Source organism: Stegostoma tigrinum, chromosome 22 (genome assembly GCF_030684315.1).
Source record: "Stegostoma tigrinum isolate sSteTig4 chromosome 22, sSteTig4.hap1, whole genome shotgun sequence".
In the NCBI taxonomy this organism is placed as follows: Eukaryota; Metazoa; Chordata; class Chondrichthyes; order Orectolobiformes; family Stegostomatidae; genus Stegostoma; species Stegostoma tigrinum.
This window is the reverse complement of record NC_081375.1, coordinates 29,745,908-29,769,654: the sequence shown is the minus strand read 5'-3', so window position 1 is coordinate 29,769,654 and position 23,747 is coordinate 29,745,908. Positions and strand designations below refer to the sequence as shown.

Sequence of the window (23,747 nt, the reverse complement as noted above, 5' to 3'; positions counted from 1 at the left end):
GGACAAGCAGTGATCATGACACCAGATCATGTCAGCCTGGTCCCAGATTTCCACCTCAGCCATCGATAGGGACATTCAACAATTGTACAAAAATGTTAATGCCCTTCACTCTTCCAGCTGTCTAAGTGCCACCACTTTCTCTCTGATACCTCACACCCATTCTATCTCCACTACTGCACTCAGCTCCCACCAAGGCTTATGCTTTATGCTCTCATTAATGCCTGCAACATCACCCTCACCCAGTCAAAACTGTAACACTGCTAATCTGGTACACTTTCTGTGCTAACAAAGTGTAGAGCTGGATGAAAACAGCACCTTGTGTGCTGCCTGTTCACTTGCTTTGGGACACTTTCCTACCTTCAACAATAGTAGTAACTGTGCCACCTAATTTTATTATCCATAATAGCTGCGTCTCTGTCATTTTCCACATAGCTCAGGGCCTGATAAGATCTGCCCGTAGTTCTTGATTTAAGAAATATTACAAGGAAAGATGCCATAATTTCTGCTATTATGAAAGAAATGCAAAGAAGTGAATCTGTAGGCGAATATACAGATTGTTCAAGCTTTTGATTGCCGTCTTTAAAACACAACACACCTACCTTGCAATGTCTGAGGGAACCTATCCACTTGATTGACTTGACTCGAGACGCAGTTGCAGATTCATGCCATCTCTTAGAAGCTCATTTCTGTCAAGCTTTACTCAGAGACTAGTAAAGGAATGGAACACTTTGCCTGCAACGGTAGTAGATTCGCCAACTTTAGGTACATTTAAGTCATCATTGGAGAAGCATATGAACGTACATGGAATAGTGTAGGTTAGATGGGCTTGAGATCGGTATGACAGGTTGGCACAACATCGAGGGCCGAAGGGCCTGTACTGTGCTGTAATGTTCTATATGTAAGCTTCAACCCAGGGTCAGCTCTATCAGTGGCTGTCAAAGTCACTATAGTATTTATGCTTGGACTATTCCAAACTGCCATAAGGGATGCTGGCATCATCCGTCAATCTGCTGTTCACAGATGCATCAAGCATGCATTGTTTGCCAGAGCAAACAATTTCATCACTTTATTCATGGGCAATTGGCAGCAAAATGAGACACAACAGTATTTTTCACATGGCGGATTCTCCAAAGTCTGTGACATCGTTGAAATGTGTTTGACCCCAAAGAGCTCCCGTACAAGATCCCTTTGCCTTCACAAGCCATAACATTCAGGCCTTTGGTAACCATCAAAATAGGATCATGCAGTTGAATGCACATTCTCCACTCAGTTGACATGAGAGTTTCATTCTGTGGCAATATATTGTATGAAATGATCAAGCCACCAAGAGGCTATGCAGTCGTATTACAGACAATTGAGTAAATACAGCACAGAATTTGAGTCAAGTTTCATTGTAATAAATGGAGAATTTGAAAATCTGGAAATAAAATGCAGGTTTCAATAAAAGTGACCATTAAACCACAAGACCGTAACAACAACCCAGCTTAGTTCACTGATTACCTTTGGGGAATGTGGCCTATCACCATTACCTGGTCTGACCTGTGGGTGAGCGCAAATTCTGAGCAAATTATTGTGGCTGGTTAGCTCATTGAGCTGGTTCATTGTTTTTGCATAAAAACAGCAAACCTCCTCGGTGAGCCAACCAACCACAACATCCACAACCCGATCTGCAGATCTACTCTAAAACCTTAGCGGTCTTAGCAAATTAGTTGACAAATACCTTCTCTGTATATGATCATTTGAATCTTACACTTAAAATGATTGCAACTTCTTGCTTTGCATGACAACAAAATCTTAGGAAGTGCCCTTGTATTTACAATGTTTGAGTAACATCAAACAAGAGATATGCTGACAATTAAATGACCACAGTTGTATGGCTAATGCAAAATTGAGGGGTATTATTCCTGAAGAACCTTTCCACAGTATCCATTCATGCATGGCCTTTTGCGATAAAAAATTGGTTAACTTCCGCAATAATGTTCATGTGTACGAAAGTAGACAGTGAAAGCCATCACTAAATAATTCGGCCAATCTGTAAATTGTACATCTTGTTGGGAAATACTGTCTTCCTGTTAGAAAGCTTTTAGTGAAACTGTGGTATGAAGCTGCATTATGCTCAGAAAATATACTTGCTTTTGCTTGTTGAGAAAAAAGAAATAAATGACAATCATTTGGACTATACGAAGCTTTGGTATAACTCAAATAATGATTGCATAAATTACAACAAGCCTAAGTAATATCTAGATATTAAATATGTGATATGCACCAACTATAAATAGTGTATTCAAAACAAACTTGTTGACTCAGTCTTTAGATGTTGTGAAGAAAAAAACACTTGCTTTTCTGCAGTGAATCTCATGATTTCCAGATGCTCTAAAATGATTTACAGCTAATGAAGGACTTTTGAAGAGAAATCACTGTGTTGTGAAGAAATGTGACAGCCAGTTTGTGCAGAGCCAACGAATGGCAATGCGATAGTGACCATTGTCACATCCATGCAGTGGCACTAGTGGCTTCAAGAACAATTGACACTATTTTTAAAAGCAAAATGGAGATCAGCAATCTTTTTTGAGACATGGTAAAGCTGAATTGTTCTGCCTTCTTGTTTTCCAATTGTGAGAGAATCTGTGCTTTTAAGATTTGTATATTTTTGAGGTAGACGCGAACTGGAAAAGAAACAGAAAAGGAGAATATAGAAAGGAAGTTAACCCTCAATTCTCTAGTCAAACAAAAACAATTTGGATTTAGAAATCAAAATTTCTGGGCAGGCTGAAACTGGCTGAAAGTTAGCAATTTAATCCAAACAGTTGTTTTTCTAGTGGTGTAATACAGGCAAGATGAAGAGCTCCAGATCCAGGAACTGAGGGTCGGTTGTTGCAGAGTTGCTGTTCCTTGAAGACAATATTGCTGGATCCAGGTCATTCAAACCAAGTTGAGCAAATTGTGTCAGTCGGTGTCATTTGGGTGAAGACCATGACTGTAAAACGTGGCTTGGTCATATGCTGCTGTCAGCTGAGAATCAGACTCAACCTCAGAAGAAGAGGAATTAACATTCTTAGTAGAGATGATTAAGTGTCGAGCAATGAAACCAAGATTAATTATCCATATACTGTTTACACTGCTGAGTAAAGTGTCAATTCATGTGTAACAAATGTTGATTCTGGACGCAAGTGTTTTGTGAGTTATCGAAGGAAATATTTAGTGTTTGCTTTGTTTGATCCTTATCCAATTAAAGTTCCTCTGTTTTAAACCATGGAATCTTGTAATAATTTTTTTTACAGTTTAGAAGACCCATGCTTCTTTAAAGTTGCAATACTCAGAGTTAAAGCATGTTATTTCCCAATAAACAAAAGACATATTTGTGCTTAGTCGAGAAGTGCTAAAAGAGGAACCACCATCACATCCCACTCCTGTCCGTAACATTAGATAATCTCTTTTCTTTGCCACAGTGATGCTGATTGAGAGATAAACATTGGCAAGAGTCGAATACTGCCTCTTGTCTTCCAAATTGTACCAAGGGATCCTTTTTATTCCCCTGAGAAAGGAGACAGAGCCTTAAAATTGCTAGCTCATCTGAAAGGTAACATCTCCAGCAGTTTATTGCCTTCTTGGTACTGCTCAGGATTGTCAGTGTAGATTTATGCACTCAGGAATCAGGAGTAGAATTTGAGGTGGATAGTAAAGAATCTATCCAACGTGTCAATCAGCAATTCATTTTCCATTTTACTTTCACTAATTTATCAACAAAATTAAGCAAATCATGTATTTTGTAATTTATTACAAAAGAATATTGTGCGTGTGAAAGCATTAAGTATTGCATTTCTGAACATTAATTTAAGAAGTGTAGATTTATTAGACCAGTTGACTCAACAGAAAATAGAAATTCTGAACAAGTTATTTTGAGCAGCCGAAGATGTCATAAAAGAGATGTAATTATGCCAACTGAACTCGGAAAAATATAGCTTAATAAAAGAAATGCTTCATTTACATAAATGTCCAAGGAGCACAGTGACATTGTGACTCTTGCTGGACTTGTCATCCATGAATTTTAGTTCATTTGATTTCAGGTTTTTTTTTACATCTGGAAATAAAAAAGTGCCAGTGACAATGTGACCCAAAGTTTCAGACTGATTTCAAAGTGAAACTGGAACAGCAGGGTGAGTTAATAAGACTTGTAAAGTATAGGGAATTTATGATTATGTAAATAACAACACAGCCAGGACTTTGAGCCTGCTGGCAGAGATTACAAAGTGGATAGGAACCAAAGTTACTAACACTGGCTGGGGAGGGGGGAGCGGGTGGTCAGTTTCATGACCCCGTTCCTAGCCGTTTTTGCCGAGGTGGTTGGAGGAATGGAATGGCCACCCTGCCCCACAAACTGGGTAGTTGCTTAGATTCAAAAGACAGATTGTTCGTTGCAGTAAAAAGGAGGCAGACAGTTCCCAGCACCAGTGGGTGGACGTTGGACAGCCTGTGGCTGCAAGTCAAAACTCCAGGAAAGCCTCAGGACCCCCACTGCCCATGAATGGAGCCAGATGGTATTCATTAGAAGGACTCTTGCACCCGTCCTAATGATGGTGTGGCTGCAGAGGCCAGTTTTATTAAAAATTTCAAAAAGGCTGATGACAGCTCTCTCTGCACTGAAACAGTATCACAGTTATTTGTTCCATTCTATTTGGAACTCACTGGTAGCCAGAGACTCTGGGAGACAGCAGAAATTTTTTAAGGAAGTGTTCCAGAACTCCCCAAAGAGATCGAACAAATGTGCTGACATGCAGGAAAAAAATGGCTTGTGACTAACCAAAATGGAGAAGGCTCATTCATGAAGCCACCAAACGTATCGACAGAGATAATGGGAACTGCAGATGCTGGAGAATCCAAGATAACAAAATGTGAAGCTAGATGAACACAGCAGGCCAAGCAGCATCTCGGGAGCACAAAAGCTGACGTTTCGGGCCTAGACCCTTCATCAGAGAGCTCTCTGATGAAGGGTCTAGGCCCGAAACGTCAGCTTTTGTGCTCCTGAGATGCTGCTTGGCCTGCTGTGTTCATCCAGCTTCACACTTTGTTATCTTAAACGTATCAACAGACTTTGTTGTGACAGCGCCAAGGTGAAGTTGAGGCATTGGAGGGAACACACATGCCTTCAAATAACTCAGGTGGCCAATAATTTATGATCAATCTCCCCATGTGTGACGGAGTCTGTAAATCACGCATTGGACTTATCAGCCATCTCAGAACCCACTGAATTGAAGAGTCACAGAGCCATACGCAATGGAAATAGGCCCATTGATTCAACCAGTCCACCTAGTTCCACCAGCCTGCATTTGGCCCATATCCCTCCAAACCTTTCCTATTCATGAACTTATCTAAATGTCTTTTAAACAGTGTAAATGCACCTGCATCCATCACTTTCTCTGGCAGTTCATTCCACACGTGAACCACTCTGTCTAAAAACAATTGCCCCGATGTCCTTTTTAAATCTTGCTCTTCTCACCTTAAAAACTACACTAGTTTTCAATTCCCCCCTCCCATGTCACTCACCTTATCCCTCATGGTTGTGTAAACCTCAATAAGGTCACGCCTTAACTTCCTACACTCCAGTGCAAAAAGTCACATTCTTTCTAGCCTATGTTTATATCTCAAACTCCCCACACTGGGCAGCATCCTGGTAAATCTTACCTGAACCCTCTCCAACTTAATGACAAGCTTCCTATAATAGGGCAACCAAAACTGCACACAGTATTCCAAAAGAGTCCTCACCAACATCCTGTACAACCACAACATTGTTAGGCTATAAGAACATAAAAAAGAAGGGATTCAGTCATGAGAGTAGATAAGAGAAGCTGGCATTGTTCTCTGCAGAACAAAGAATGTTAATTGAAATGATAAAAATTGTGAAGAGTTTCAGCCTCCAGGTTGACAGCAGAGGAGATAAATTTAAGATAATTGGCAAAAGAAGGAGAGGGAGCAGAAGTTTTTCTTTTTTACAGTTATTATGCTGTGGAAAGGATGGTAGAAACAGGCTCAAATTGGTAACTTTCAAAAGGAAATTGGACAAGTATTTGAAAGAAAAATACACCAGTTTATGGGAGAAGAGAAATGGACTGAGAGTAATTTGATAGCTTTTCAAAGATTGGAAAGGACATGATGGACTGAATGATCTCCTTCTGTAACATCTAAATTAATGAAATACGATTTCCCCGATTTTTAAAAAAAAATAATGTGCATTGCAAACAGCAAACTGATGTGAATCATTTAAAGAAATTGTCATTCAGTTAACTATGTGCCCATTTAAATGAAATCTTCAGTTTTATTTCAGTCCTGAATTAACAATTGTTGCTCAATTATTTTTGCAGAATCCTGAGTGCTGGTACGAGGCTGTCCATGCCATTTTCACCATAAGACTCCAATAATCTATAGGGTAAGCGATATTTAGAATTATTGGTCTATTTAGTTTTACGTGTTAGTGACAGTGCAATCGTGAACGTTGAGGTGCTAATTTATTTTCTGTCTGAAATGTTATAAAATCCTACAGGACCAGAGTTCCTGACTCTTCTGGCAAACATGACACTAATTGGATTATTAACAATGCCAAAAATAGATGTGCCTTATAAAAACTTGCCTGCAAAAGTTACAAGCATGTGACCTGTAGATGTTTTTTGTCACTTACCTTTCGGCAACATATTGTGCAAGTCTGCATTCCACGTTCCTAATATTTAAAGAGGAAACGTGTTCCACTAAGTGTTTACATAACCCTAAATGCATTAAGGAATAGTCATGTGATTATTGGTGAATCTAATCGCCGGTTGGAAGGATCATGTTTTATGTTGAAGTCCACAGTTGTACCAACTCAAAATCTGCCCTCTTTCTTTCTGACTATCTATGGTTCCTATTTATTCCTTCTGGAGCAGAGTCTCACGATATTATAGAAGGGCACATGTGAATATTATATCTAATCTCATGTTATGTTTACAAAGGAATTTTAAACAATGGAGGATAATCACAGGGCATGGCTGGAGGGACACCAGTAGATTTACAGCCTTTCTCTTATTAAGGTTATGCAACAGTTCGGTGGTACATATTTCCTCTTTAGCTACACTCTCAATCATTATTATTTACTCAAAATAGAATTAGTGACAATATTAGTTGTGGCTGTTGTGAAGAGTTTCTGTTTATCCAATAAACATCATTCCCTGTAATTTTAATCTAATCCACCAGAAGGGTTGAACTCTTGTTTTGAAACTCTCCTGAATTAGCACTGAAGCCAAATGCAGGTGTGATTTATGAATCAAAAACAGTACTGTTCTTACTGGCCTAGTTAATTGAAAATTGGGGCCATAATAGTAATCTTATAAAAATGTTGGTTTTTAACTAAGATAATAGTTGTTATTGGTCACAGTATTACTCCTGATAATTATGTCAAATTCTTGTTTATTAATCTGATGTGGATAAATTATTCTGAATGATTTTCTGAATTCCATTAGTTTCATTCATAATGCTGATTGCTAACTGCATAAAAGATTTCGTGTTGTTGAATGTACTTTTTTTTCTCATTGCTGATTACAATTGTGATCGAGCTTTTGCATGCCATTAATACTGCCCATGACCAAAACAGTTCTTGTATTGTTGATAGCTGTTCATTGACAGTCTGGAATTATTACAAGAAAGTATCATTATTTGAAATGTAGTATGTACAATGCACCCAACACTCTGTTTTTTAAAAGTGAAATCTTACAAATGCTAACATTTATCCTTACATGGTCTGGCCTGACAAGTGGGACTTTTGAGTGCTTGACAACCAACCAAACAGTTAGTACATGAGATTTGAGGGGAGCCTTCTGCCTGAAATTGCTTACTGAGGGAGGGAGTTTCACTGGTTCTTCATTAAGCCACTAGATGGAGCGGAGGATTTGGTCTTGTTTCACATCAAAAGCTCACCTCCTCCTAAAAGATCATTAGTGTTGTTGGCAGTGGTCAAGGAGACAGCATCACCCAAACTGTCCACTCTCCCAGCTGAAAAATGAAGGGATGGTGTTGAGCAGCTCATAGCATGAGGGAAAAGGCAGGCAATTCTATTATCAAGGAGACAAACTATTTGTATTTACCCTGAACTAGAGATAGCCGATCACGTACAAACTACAGGATCCACACAGCTAATTTCAAGAAACAATTTCATTGTTAAATCAAAATAACATGTGCTGGCCTAAGTATGATTTACAAAACTTGTAAGGACACACATGACCTGATCTTATTGTACTATTATTCCATGCTGCATTTTGAAGCAATAATATTTCAGCCAGTAGAAATGCACAGGTATCTCGGCACTGTTTCATGTTGGACTGTCTTCATCTGACTAGTATTAATAATGAGAACTGTATATTGCCAGTTGTCCCATCATAGAAAGCATTTTTACTATCTGTAATTTCTAAGAATGGCAGTACATTTCAGGTCTTTCAAACATTCATTCTTTGTCTTCTATTTATCCTGTTATTCATTTTCACCTAACCGTGAGCGATTTGTTCTCACAAAGGGTTCAGGGCTGTGTCTCACTCTTCGATATCATTCTTATTCAAAAGGTGCAAGAGGTTCCAAGTGGAGAAGAATGGAAACTATTCCTTTGGGAATAGGCTGGCCTGAGCAGATCAATACATGACCCTGAATGGTGGTGTTTGCATTACAGAGATAGTTCAGTATATTTTCTGTAGAATCATATTTAGGCGAGGAGGAAAATATATTCAGCATTATTCAGGCAATCACACACAAATGCTGTTTGTGTGTTGTTGCTGACTGATAGCTGAATAATTCCCCACTCACTAAGTAGCAGTTCAGTTTATACAAAAGCAACCAGAAATTGTAATAATTAGAATCATGATGAAGACATTTTAAAACAATAGAAAATACTTGGATATAAACTGGTTGAAATGGAATATAGGAACAGGAGTACACATTTTTCTCCCTTTGAGCCCGTTCTGTGATTCAATAAGATTATGATAAATCTTTAACCACTTGGATTTAACTGCCTCTATTCCATATCCCTAATGCCTTTGTTGTTGGCTAACAACAACATATCAGACTCAGATTTAAAATTCACGATTTATTATGTTGCAGCTGTACAAAACTCTGGTGCGGCTGCACTTGGAGTATTGTATACAGTTCTGGTCACCACATTATAAGAAGAATGTGGAAGCTTTGGAAAGGGTGCAGAGGAGATTTACTAGGATGTTGCCTGGTATGGAGGGAAGGTCTTACGAGGAAAGGCTGAGTGACTTGAGGCTGTTTTCGTTAGAGAGAAGAAGGTTGAGAGGTGACTTAATTGAAACATATAAAATAATCAGAGGGTTAGATAAGGTGGATAGGGAGAGCCTTTTTCCTAGGATGGTGACGGCCAGCACGAGGGGGCATAGCTTTAAATTGAGGGGTGAAAGATATAGGACAGATGTCAGAGGTAGTTTCTTTACTCAGAGAGTAGTAAGGGAATGGAACGCTTTGCTTGCAACGGTAGTAGATTCACCAACTTTAAGTGCATTTAAGTTGTCATTGGACAAGCATATGGACGTACATGGAATAGTGTAGGTTAGATGGGCTTCAGATCGGTATGACAGGTCAGCACAACATCGAAGGCCGAAGGGCCTGTACTGTGCTGTAATGTTCCACGTTCTATGTTCTATGTTCACCATCAATCAGCATTTGCAAAGAGATCCAAACCTCATGTGTTGGCAATGATAGCTGCTACCCCAATTTCATGGACTTTACATCCTGCACATACAACTGCAGTACCTGTGGCATCACTGCTAGTTATGACAAATAACAATTTTTTTGGCTGCCAAACAATCACTGGCCCACTCCCAACCTTTTCCACTTCACTCGCCACCCTGCTCCCTGTCGCTCTCGCCACCCTGCTCCCTGTCGCTCCCGCCACCCTGCTCCCTGTCTCAGTCATTACCCTGCTCCCTGTCTCACTCACCACCCTCTCACCTTCCACTTGGTGCTCCTCTACTTGACCCTCTTTCCACCCTACTCACACTCCTGAGCCTTTAGTGTCTCATACTTGGAGTAAAGTCTCTCATGGGACAACGACCAGAGCAATGAGCGTTGGGACTGTGTTGGGGATCATGCAGTAGGAAGCAAAAAAGACATGCACAACCATAAAGTCAGCCACACCAATTTCCTCTTGTGCTTTACCTCATTATACTGCTGAAAATCTTGACTTGAAACTTGGATGTCTACCCTAAGCCTTAGACTGTCCAACTACCAAAATAGTTTTTCTTTGTCCTTTCAACGTGCTCCCTGAACATCTTGAAAATTTTGATCCAATTACATCTGATCTCTTCTAAATTCTAAGAAACCTTACAATTCAATGTTAGCAGATTAGATATCATTCTGGAAAATCTTTGCTGCACAACACCCAAGGCCAACATATCCTCACAGGTTTGTTACTTAGAACTGTTCACTGCTGGATGTTTTCCTGTGAGGTCTAACCAGGGCTATATATGAATGACACTTGATGCCATTCTAATTACATACTGTTCCTCTAGAATTAAAAACCAGGAATCCTTTAGCTGTTTTAATTATCCTGTCTACTCATTCATGACACTCTAATGATAGTTACATCTAGACAGCCCAAAGTCCTTTGGAATACCACTGTTTCTAACTTTTCACCATTCAAAAAATTTGTTCTATCATTTTAAGTTTGAAGTGATAACCTAAAAATAGCCTGCATTGAAATCTATTGCCACAATTTTGTCCATTTACTTAATTTGGCACTATTACTTTGGAACATTACATTCAAATCTGCACTGCTTATGATATTGGCATCATTGAGTCATTGGTAGATTTTATTATGATATTCTGTGCTTTCATCTAAGTCCTTACAAATATTGTGAATACTTACTGCACTAACACACATCCTGTGGGACACTACCAGTCATGTTCTGCTTAGTAGAATACCTCACCATTATTCCTGTTCATGTCTCCTGCCGTTCAGCCAATTTTGTTACCAAATCAATCCTTCAGTGATATGAGCTTCAGTTTTAGCGAATAGTCTCCTGTATGGGACTTTATCAAATGTCTTTTGAAGCCCAGACAAGTAACACGCACAAAGATTCCCTTGTCCACAACTTTTGTCACCACTTCAAAAAGTTCAATCAGATTCATCGTGCATGATCTACGCTTTACAATCAATGTTAGCTGTCTCTGATCAGCTGAATGTTTTCAAGGTCTTCAGGCGCACTTTGCTAAATGATAGATCCTAGAAATTTTCTGATAACACAGGCTAAATAATCTGTAATCCTCAAGTTTCCTCCACTCATTTCTGCTAAATTGCAAATGGCATGCAATTTTCCAATTTTAGAAATACTTCCTCAATTGAGAAAACTTCGGAAGATTATAATTCAGGCATCTGCAAAGTTTTCAAGTATTTCCTTCAAAGACCTGAGGTGGAAACCTTATGGCATTGTGATTTCGGCACTCTTTAGTTAATTTAGTCAGTATTCATGTTGTTGTGATATCTGACAGAACAGCATAAACGCTCAGAACAGGAGAAGGCAATTCAGCCCATCAAGCCCGCTTCACCATTCAATATGACCTCGGTTAGTCTCACCTCAGCCTCAACGCCACTTTCCTGCCTACTCTACAACATTTGCCTCTTAAAAATCTGTCCATCTCCTCCTCAAATCCATGCAATATTCCAGCAGCCACTGTACCTGGGGGCAGTAATTTCCATAGTTCCAACGTCCTTTGAGAGAAGTAATTTCTCTTCATCCATTTTAAATCTGCTACCACTTATCCTAAAATTAAGATCTCTTCTTCTAGATTGCTCACATAAGGATAAATTCTTTCTGTGTCTATGTAGTCAATCTTTTTTACTATCCTATGTGCCTCAATTAGATTTCATCTCATTCTTCTAGACTCTGAGTACAGGCCGAAATTGTTCAATTGGTCTCCATAAGACAATCTCCTCAATTCTTGAAACAATCTAGTGAACTTCCTTTGAACTACCTTCAATATAATACATCCTTCATCAAGTCAGGGAACCAAAATTAGATGCAATACCTGAGTGCAATTTCACTCATGCCTTGTACAGTTGCAGCAACACCTCCCTACTTTTACACTGAATTCCTTCCTCAAGAAAGTGCCAAAATTCCACTTGCCTTCTTTATTTTCCATGGTTTTTCATGATTCATGTGTGAAGACAGTCAGATCCTTCTGCAATGAAGCACTTTGAAGTTTTACTCCATTTATATGATAAGTTGACTTTCTCTTTTTCTAAACAAACTGGATAACCTTACACTTGTCCTTGTTAAACTCTATCTGCCAAATTTTGGCCTGCACACCTAACCTATTGGAACTTACCTTCCCACCTATTGTAGTGTCATCTCCAGTTTGCCTGTCGTATTTCCTATCTCTGCATCCAAGTCATTAATATAGATTTTAAATAATTGGGGTGCAAGGATCAAACCCTGTAGCACTTATTATGACACAGAGACAGACAGTCAAACCAAATCAGGCTTTCTACTTCTGTATTGGCAAAATAGTGAAATTTCAACTTTCAAAGATCCTCAATATTTACTCCAATCGTTCCTAACTTTTGAATAAACAATCCCACACTTTGTGAATAATTAATTCCAGACATCGGTTTTGTATCTTAAATAAACAACTTAATTTATTAAATATACAATGACTTCAGCAAAGAAAAATTAAGTAGGGTAATCTAATTAATGTTACCGCTTCAAAGCCAAAGCATTTATTATCAGCTCCATTCACACAAAAGACAGAAACATTAAAAAAAAGTGAAAGAATAAATAAAAAATGTAACAAAACTGACCAAGATCTAAGCCCGAAACGTCAATGTTTGTGTTCTTTAGATACTGCTTGGCCTGCTGTGTTCATCCAGCTCCACACTTTGTTGTCTCGGATTCTCCAGCATCTGCAGTTCCCATTATCTCTGACCAGATTACTAAAGTGGTTTTCACAATGCATTGTTTCACAGGATAAATGTGGACTCTTTGGTTCCTTTTCAATCAGGATCATCTTTCCAGTTCCCTCAGGTTACTGCAGTGATACTTCCTACTCAACTTTCTGATTCCTGGGCTTCCAAAAGCAGGCAAGCAAGGTTAGGCAAGGAGCTTTTAAATTTTCAAATGGTATCATCAGCAATCAAAATTCTTTTCCCTAGAAAATACAGTTTAAAAAATCTCCAACTCCAACACCACCCTGACAAACTGACCATCTTTTCCTGCAGCCTCAATTACTGTTCAATATCTTCCATCTGTTTGAACATTAATGCTTCTTCTAACCTACCAGAACCAATGACCTGGTACTGAAGTTGTCAATAGCCAACTTCTGCCGTTTAAACACAATGTTCTTCCTGAGGTTGCTGCGTCTGTAGGAACCCTTTAATCAAGACTTAGCCAGGGAATGAGCCTCCAGTTTTAGACTCTCAAACGAACAAATGCTTGTTTGGCCTTTTCTTTTCCTTTCACCACAGGCTGTTTCCCAAAGCCAAAAGGTCATGTTCAGCTCACAGTTCCCAGCTTCAAACCAAAATTGATTTAATAAAGTAAAAGTAATGAACAATCAGCAAGGGTTTTAACACACTTCACTAGTTACACCTTGGTGATGAGAAAAAGACTTATTTATCTAAACTCTCTGGTTTCTGTTGGTTAACCAACCTTTAATCCACGCCAATATTTTACCCTTAGCCCCATGTGACCATACCTTAAGTATTAATCTTTTATGGGGCAATTTATCAAATGCCTTCAGAAAATCCAAATACACAATATCTACAGAATCCCGACTATTCACCTTGCTTTTCTGTATTTTCATGAACTCTAGCAAAGTAGTTAAAAATGATTTGTCATTCATAAAATCATGCTGAGTCTGATGGATTACATTTTGAATTTCCTATTACTATTTCTTTAATAACAGATTCTGATAATTTTCCAACAACAGATATAAAACTAACTGGTCTGTAGTTCTCTACTTGTTGCCTCCCTCCTTTTTGAAGAAGAGCATTATTTAGTCGTCTTCCAATCCACTAGAGCCTTTCCCACATCCTGGGAATTTTGGAACATTATAGCCACCATCTCTGCTGTTACTCCCTTTAAGACCATAGGATGTAAGCCATCAGGCCTCGTGACCATTTTGCTTTCAATCTCCCATAGTTTGCTCAGTACTTTTTCTGTAGTAATTATGATTGTTCTAAGGACTCCGCTTTCTATAACCTCTGCATTGCTTGTTGCTATTGGGATAGTGCTAGTGTCCTCCACGGTGAAAACTGAAACAAAATATTAATTACATGACTCCATCAATTCTGTGTTCCACACTGTTAACTTCCCAGTCTCATCTTCATGGGACCAACATTCAAATGAGCTATGCTTTTCCATTTTATATACTTAAAGAAGCTTTTACTCTCCATTTTTATATTTCCAGCTCACTTCCTTTCATAATTTTCCTTGGATGTTTTTGTTACTTTTTTAGTTGGTTTTTAAAAGTTTCTCAATCATCTAGCCAGCCGCTGGCCTTTGCCTTATGGCATGTCTCAGTTTTTGCCCTAATGTTATCTTTAACTTGCTTGCTTAACAAACTGATGCTTTATCCCCCTCTTTAAATATTTATTTCTCTTTCTGGAATAGATATTCAATTCATCTGAATTAAAATATATTTAAACATCTTCCACTGCTCATCACTGTCCTAACTTTCAGTCTGTCCACATGTCTGTGTAGTTAGGTTTGTTTAATCCCAGAATGCTAGTGTGGGACTCCAGTTTCTCCCCTCAAACTGAATTTGAAATTCTAGTATGCTGTAATCACCCTTCTCATAGAGGATCCTTTACTATTGTGATCATTAATTAATCTCACATATTCCTCCAAGAAACAATCTCTGATACATTCAATGAACTTTCCCTTGAGGCTACCCTTGCCAATTTGATTAATCCCGTCTGCATGCATACAAAATTACCCATGATTATTTTTGTACATTTCTTACAAGCATACTAACTTCTTCCTCCTTTGTAAAGACTGATGCAAACTAATTATGCGGCTCTCCTCATTTCATTATTTTCATTGATAATATCACCTTTATCGGTTATAAGGGGCCCAATTTCCTCCTGACCACCCTTTTGTTGCTTAATACAATTGGAAATGTTTGTGTTGCTTTTTATATTTTGTAAGTGTTATTTTATTCACCACTTTTAGTCATTCTTACTGTCTGGTTTGTTGCCCTTTATTGTTATTTTTAATTCCCTGTTTTGTAAGATCTGGGTTGGATTTTACATTTTTGTCTGACTTTTCATTTAGTTTTATGTGATCTTTTATCTCTTTAGTTGTACATGCTATCATTTTTGGCAAGAAGCACCCATTCCCTTCAGGCTATAAATGATTCTGGATTACATTAAGTATTTTCTTGAATACATTGATTGTCTGTTGTTTTAATTAACTGATTTCCCGCATCCTCTATGGGCAGTGTCTGTCTCATCCCATTGAAGTTAGTATTCCCAAGTCTCAAATCTTAATGACTGTTTTCTGTTTCTCCCTTCAAAACACTTTTCTGAATTCAATTATATTATGACTACTATTGGATAAATGTTTGCGCACTGTTCCGATGTTAATTAAATCAAACTCACTACTCTTAACTGTATGTAATATGGAATGGTGCCTTATTGACTCAAGGGCAGATTTCAGCAGCAAACCATTCTGGTGATGCTCAAGAAATTGATTAACTTTCCAGCATGTGCTTATTTGCTTGTCTTACCCTATTTGAAGTTGAAAACCTTGAATAAAATCACTTTCCTTAAATAAATATTTGTTCAATTTCTGCATTTATACAATCTACCATTTCACAGACTCTACCAGGGAGCCAATTCATAACTCCCACTAGAATCTTATTATCTTTATTTCTTAATTCTACGCATAAAGTCATCACTACCTATTTATCTTTCCTTATTTCAGCCCTTATTTTCAAAATGATTTCATTCTTAGTCATTAAGGTTGCTTCTGCTCCTCCACTATTTTCCTCATCTTTCCTGTAGATATTACAACTTTATAATATTTAGTTTCCAGTCCTAATTAACTTGTGGCCATGTTTCAGTGTTAGTTAGCATGTTACACTCTCCCAAGTCGACATCACTACAAATTCTTCCTAGATTTGTGACGCAGCTGACAACAATCGGATTTACCCATTCCCCGCATTAAAGTGTTCCTCAGCAAGCTTTTTTTCACAAAGTGCCTGAGAATGCAAGAGGGTACTAAAGAATGTCTCTCAACTGATACTAATGACACTTTCAACCAGTTACAAATTGTGCTTTGTTGCAAATAAAGTTATACAGATATTCCATAAACAAATCGAGGACATGGCCAATTGAGTTTAGATGAGGAGCTATCAAACAATTTTATGCTAGCTTTCTCCACAAGCCAGAGAAGAGTAAAGTGCTTATGAGCTCTCAAAATAAATTAATTATAACATGTGAAGTAAAGGTGAGAAGTTGGTTGATACAGTTTCAGAAATGAAGGGAATTTGTAATAAAAATGATAGCACAATTATTATTTCATTTTTTGCGGTGATTCTAGGCTACAAGGTGACCAATTGGTCACGTGAATTCATCATCCATGACAGTCTAGTAAAAAAATATTTATTAGACATCTCATCTTGATTAGTTTAGTTAATTAATCTTAACGGAGGAAGGGAAGATCTGTGTAGCCTTTTGGCAGTGCAGAAATGCCCATAACTTTGATTTGCTTTGAACAGCTGTTGTGGTTGCATCTTTATCCTACTAGTCTTTGGAGATTTGTGAAGCCAGCATTGAAATCAGAGCTATCCAGTGTGTTTTGCCTAAAAACTTTAAATGAAATTCTGAATGTTGGACCTTAATTACAAGTTCCAAGCAGTTTGATTGTAATTTTTCCAACATCAAGTAAAAACATGAATTGGATTGGATAGTGAAGCCTGGATAATAAAAAACATATGTTCATTATTTGTATTCATTTGCCATTTTAAACACTTTGTTTTGCGATAACTGAAAATGTCACCAAGAACCCAAATCATTCACTGCATCCTAAAGGCTGGGTAAGGTAGTGTATTATTAATGAACTCATTGAGGCTTGAACAAATGCAGATTGGCAGTAACACAAATGATGAAGGAAATTTGGATTTTGGTCAGTTCTAAAGCCAGCAATAAGAACTTTACAAGTTCCCTCGGAAACACTGTCATTGGGTTGAAATATGAGCAAATACTGGGCGATACTGTATTCTCAGCTGAGTTGTTCCTGCCTGTTTATACATTTTGGCTCCACAGAGATTGCCATCAATTCATACTGGAATGACTTGAATTGAATGTAATTTCCCTAACCATAGCTATCAAGGTCTTTTCCACAATCCAGGGAGCACTCAAGTACCAATTCAATGCATAATTTTTTTTGTTTGCTACAAAAGCAATCAACATCCCTTGCTGTGGATTTTTTTTCTTCCTGTTGTATTATGTTCTCTGCTTTATTGTCAGCTTCCCATCATCCATATACCTTGAGCCAGCTGTGAAGGGCTAGTTTGCAGCCCCCTGGCAATGCTGCCTTTGACCTAACTGGGAGAAGCTACATGAGAAAGGCTTTGAATGACTCATGCTGTGATTCTGTTTCCTGCCTGTGGGGAACTGTCTACTTTTTGCTCAGTACCTCTTCTTGCTGGCTCAGCTAAGATCAGAAATGCAATCCTCTTCCATGGAGAAAGATACAGTACATGGGACAGCCAGCACCAATGCTGGAGTGCTGCACCAGTTTGAATGAAACTCCTGTTTTGTAACCCCAGGCCATTTCTTTAACCAAGCATTGTTTTCATTTTAATAGCTGATAATCAATTTCAAAAACACTTGCGTTTATGCTTAAGCAATTAAAGTGCATCAATTATAATTTGCAAAAAGTACTTATGCAGCTGCAAAATAAATAGGACTTTTGACAGATTTACTTTGAACAAGAGCTCCCAGTGATAAAGACCACTCTTCCCAGCCTTTATAATGATGTTGGCCTGAAGCCTATTACAGGATTGGAATATGAATCAAACAGAATACAATTTAATTATTGATTATATTTTCTCAGTCTTCCTCAGTTGAAGGCCAAAGATACTGTTACTTCAGCAATAATATGAACCTACAGTAGCTGTAACCATTTTTAAAAAGTCCGGCTTTATCGTGTATTAAGTTAAGATCAAGGGCTTTCAAAATTTATTGTTTATAAGCCAGACGTCCTTGTTTGTAAGTAAGTCAGCCTTGAATATTTTGAAGGGCAGCAAAGCAACAGAAAACAAGTCTCTTACTTTATTCGGTTTTAATGCGATAAATTTTCCATTTCTCATGAAACTTTTAATATTAGAATTTCACAACTGGAAAATTTTTTAAAGTCTTCACCAGCTTCGTTTCACCCAGAACTGAGAGCTTGGTGAGCGACCTACTGTTAGGCTTCTGTCAAAGAAAACCACTCCAGACAGAAACCACTATTAGGCAAGCAAGAGTAATCCAAGTTTTTTTAATCCATCAAATGTTTCCTACTCTACCTGTGGCAGAAATAACACCTTACATCTGAACACATCCTCACACAGAATGACTGTGCTGAACAGCTCAGCACTGAACTCAGTAGGTATGCTGGGTTAATGGTGATGGGACTTGACTAGAAATCTAGGGGTTGTGAGTTCAAATCTAACTGAAGTAAATTGTGAAACTGAATGCAATACATTTGTGAACCAGTGTCAGCATGAAAGCTATCGGAATGTTTTATAGTAAATTCTACTGGCCGCATAAGTACCTAAGGAAAAGGTACTTGTCATTCCCTACCCTGAAACATGATCCTTATTCACAGAATGTGATTGACTCTTACTGCCTCAGAACTAGTCTAGGGATGGACCGTTACTTTAAAAATGTAGGTTCAAACACTAATTTAATCCAGATTTATGTGTATTAATTAATACATCTAACACCATTGCAATAAACGAAAGATTACTTCTGGTCTTAAGTCATTAGATTTGAAACAGGCATATGATTTACCAGGCAGCAGTGGGAACTGAGGTGTGAAGCTCAAATGGTAAATGTCACAACAATGCTACTTGTTAAACGTTCTGTTCAGTTTACAGGTAGTGGAACCTTTTCTTTTAGCCTGACGCTTGAAAACGGAACAGAAGTTGTCAGTTAATGTTCCTATTTATCTAAATTGCACTGCAAACTATTAAACAATTATGATCTTTAAAAACATGAAGTTATCAAAGAAACTTACCCACATAGTTCATGATGTATTTTGTTACGATCACTGCTGCAGTCACACCCTGTCTGGTGTAATATGATAACTGTCAAATTTGCTGATTTCAGGAATTTTTTTTTGATGGGATTTTGACCTTTTTGGTAATAGTAGGTAGTCTGGCAGCACTAAGACCATAGATGACCAAAACATTCCCTTAAAATAAGTTGAACATCAACATCAACTATATAGATAAGAGCTTTAAATTAAAAATAACAACAAAGCAAGATTGTTGAATCCTTTTATTTCCCTTCTTAATGTTATAAAAGTAATATCTCAATATCTAAGTTCTGACTAATTGCTAGGCACCTGATATCCAAATTCTCACCAGTGCTAATACAAACTGATTTCCCAATTGGATGAAAATTCTACCACTGACAAGCTATAGTATCTGAATATATTAATCATGACTATTACCACTAAATAATTCCTTTTTTTCTAAATTGTTGATTTTGTTAGATATAATTTGGGTAGCTGGAGCAAATACAATCCTGCATTTATAGCAATTTTTGAAATTAGATTTCTCCATAACATGACACTGATGATTTAAATGTTCTCTTTACTAAGTTCATGGAAAACATGACACTTATATTGTTTTGAGTCTGATCTAATGTCTTCAGAACTGAGTCTTGCCAGACTTGAAACATTAGCACTACTTTTCTTTTACAGATGATGTCAGATCTGCTGAGTTTCTCCAGCAATTTCTGTGTTTGTTTCAGATTTATAGCACCCATCGTATTTTGTTTTTATACAACATTTATTTCAGCATCATTTGGCAGGGTCCACATTAAATTCTGGAGAAAAGCCGAAGCCCTTCATCCTGCTTTGAATGACACACTAATCTCATAGATCACTGATGCATGTGCTGGAATTGAAGAATGTCTCACTGATTCCTGTTCATATGCTGGAATGCAAAACCTACCCATTCATTTCTGTGACCTGTCCTAAACAATAGGTGTTTCCACAGCAAGTACTTGAACACTAAGTAATCTAGTGGAAATCAACAAAACCATGCAGATAAGAGCATGTCACCTAATTGCCTGCATCCAATTCATGGGACACTGGTACCCTTACTGGGAAAAGAGAGCTGTTCTATGGGACAGGCTTTATTTGAACTAATAAGTTACATAACTAAGATTGAAGATAGGGCTATGAACTAATTGGTGGTGGGGGGGGTAGGACTCAATTGAACATAGGTACAAAATAAGTCAAAGAGAAACAAAAGAGCAAAGCTGAAGTGTAGTGAAGAGGTGAATGACAGTCAAAGTGTGACAGGAAGGGGTTGTAAATAAATGCAGAAGGATGCTGCAAAAATTGAAACCAGAGAAAACAGTAATGGCTAAAATGTCGAAGCCTCAGGCTCTTTATCTCAATGCTTACAATATTTGTAACATGATTGATCAGTTGAAGGAAAAAAATGAAATGAATGGATTTGACGTAGTTGCAGGATAACCAAGACTAGGAATTCAACATTCAAGTGTATTTGACCTTCTGGAATAATAGGCAAAAAGGAAAAGGGGATGGGGTATTTGTTAATAATGAAACATTCAATGTGGCAGTGAATAATGATGTAAGTGCAATAGATGATTATGTGGAATCAATTTGGATGAATAAAGGGTACAGCAAGGGAAGGAAGTCATGGGTGACAGTTGTCTATATGTCCCTGAATAGTTGTCTCACTGTTAGACAAAGTGTAAATTCGGAAATAGTAGGACATGTGTAAAAAGGGCACTACAGTTATCATGGATGATTTTAATCTGCGTATTGACTGAGCAAATCAAGTAGGCAAGGGTAACGCGAAAGATAAATTTGTACGATGCCTCAAGGATTGTTCCTTACAGCAGTATATTGCAGAATTTAGGCAGGAACAAATTATTTGAGATTTTGCAATGTGTAATGAGGCAGGATTACTAACGAATCTTATAATCAAATATCCTACTGTGAGTAGCAATCATGAAGTAATAGAATTTTTAATTTAGTTTCAGGTAGACCAACTTGGGTCTCAAACCAATGTTCTCAATTTTAAAAGGGGCTCACAGAGGTATGAAGGAAGAGTTTTCTACTGTGCACTGGGAAAGTCAGTGAATCAGTAGTGGCAGACTTTTAAACAAATATTTCATAACACTTGGCAAAAATCTTATTCCTGCCAAAAACAAGGAGTTGGTAAGAAAGATGAACCACACATGGTTAGGAAAGGTAGTCAAGGAGAATGTGCAATCAAAAACTAAAACATACAAGTTGACAGAAACGAACGGTAGACCCAGAGGGTTAGGTTCTTTTTAGTACTAATAAGTTAGTAAAGGGAGAAAAAATTGATTATGAAAATAAATTCACAAGAAATATAAGAACAAACAGCAACAGCATCTACTAGTATATAGAAAGAACTAGAGTAGCTAAAGTATGTGTAGGACTCTTGGAAAGTGCAACTGGGTAGTTAACAATGAGAAACAGGAAATAGCAAGTAATTCAAGCTAATATTTTGCATCAGTCTTTGTGGTGGTTGTCACTACAAAGATCCCCAAAATGACAGATAAGAAAGGTTACAACAGGAGGAAAGGTCTTGTAATAATCTCTCAATCAAAGGGCAAAGTATTTGACAAACTAATGGGACTGAAAATGGAGGTACTGATATTGGACTGGGTTGGACAAGGTCAGAAGTCACATGATGAAATGTTACAGCCCAGCAGATTTTATTTGAACTCAAGCTTTCCAAGTGCTGCCCTGTTATCACTTCACCTGACGAAATTGCAGCGCTCCAAAAGCTTGTGATTTCAATTAAACCTGTTGGACTATAATCTGGTGTCATGTGACTTCCGACCTAATGGGACTGAAGGCAGACAAATCACTAGGATCTGTTGACCTGCAACCAAAAGTTTTAAAGGAAGCGCCTGTCGAGGCAGCAGATGTACAATCAAAATATTCCAGAACACACTGAATTCCAGGAGGGTTCCAATGGATTGGAAAACTGCAAATATGATACCTCTGTTCTTAGGAGGCAGACAGGAAGCAAGAAACTCTAGGCAGTTAGCCTAACAGCTGTCATTGGGAAAATGCTGCAGTCCATTATTACAGAAGAAATAGCAGGACATTTTGAAAAGCTTAATGGAATCAAACAGTCATCCTCATTTTGTGTAAGGGAAATCACGTGATGAATTTGTGAAAGGTTTCTGAGGGTATAAAAAGCAGAGTTGGTAAAGGGGAACCAGTAGATAAAGTGTATTTACAGTTCCTGAATGTATTTGATAAGATGTCACATAAAAGGTTATTACACAAGATAGGAGTTCAAGGTAATAGGAGTAATCTACCAGTATAGATTGTCCATCTTCTACATGTTAATCAATCTGCAATCAGGATTAATGGATATTTTTCAAGGTGGACAGATTTAACTGTTGGAATACAAGGATCAGTCCTACGGTTTCAATTAATTAACATCTATATTAATAACTTGGATAAGGGCAAAGCGTGTAATATATCCAAATGTGCTGATGATATTAAAATAGGTGGGAGAGCATGTTGTGATGCGGAAATAAGGACTCTTCTGTGAGATATAGATACGTTGAGTTGGTGGGAAAAGTAAGCAGGGCAGATAGCGTTTAATGAGGGAAATATGGGATTAGGCATTTTAGTAGGAAGAATCAAAAAGTAGGCTATTATTTAAGTGGAGACAGACTCCAAAATGTGCAGTACAAAAAGATCTGAGTATTTTGCCTGTGAAATACAAAAGGTTAGCATGTTGCTTAGGCATTAAGAAGGCAAATATAATTTTTGTCCTTGTTGCAGCTGGGCTGAAGTTTAATAATAAGGAAACTTGTTACAACTGTACAAGGTGTTGGTGAAGCCACACCTGGAGTACTTGTGCAAGTTTGGCCCTTGTATTTAAGGAATGATGTACTGTGATTGGAAGACAGTTTAAAAAAAATCACCAGGCTGAATCTTTGGGTAAAGTAGTTGTCTTATCAAGAACAGCTTTGGCCTTTATTGTGTAAAGTTTTGAAGAATGATAATACCCGATTCTCATGGGGCTTGACAGGATAAATGTTGTCAAAATTTTTCTGTAAGTACAGGAATCTCAAGATTGGGGACATAGTTACAGAATAAGAGAACACTCATGTAAAATTGAGGTGCAAAGCCAGAGGATAGTGAATATGTGGAATTCTGTACCCCAGATCGTTTTCAAGGTCTCATCATTGAAAATATTTGAACATGAGAAAGATAGAATTTTAATATTTGGGGAGTTGATGCTACTATGAACTGGCAAGAAAGAGAGTGTTAAGGCCTGGGGCAGAGCAGCCATGATCTTGTTGAATGGCAAGACTGCCTGAGGAGGCAAATGGCCTACCTCTGCTCTTGGCGGAGTTGATGGCCTAATGGTGTTAACATTAGACTGTTAATCCAGAGAACTGGTAATGTTCTGGGTACCCACTTTCAAATACTGCCATGTGAGAAAGTTGGAATTGTATTAAATAAATAAAT

At 37.8% G+C, this 23,747-nt stretch overlaps 1 long non-coding RNA gene across 1 annotated transcript in view; it reads left to right on the top strand.

Annotated features, from left to right (window-relative positions):
• Nucleotides 1–23,747, top strand: part of LOC125463629 (uncharacterized) — an 857,594-nt gene that overhangs the window by 757,999 nt on the left and 75,848 nt on the right. Inside the window, exon 3 of the long non-coding RNA XR_007249877.2 lies at nt 6,360–6,424. This is a non-coding gene — a long non-coding RNA (uncharacterized LOC125463629). The remainder of the gene's footprint in view (nt 1–6,359; nt 6,425–23,747) is intronic.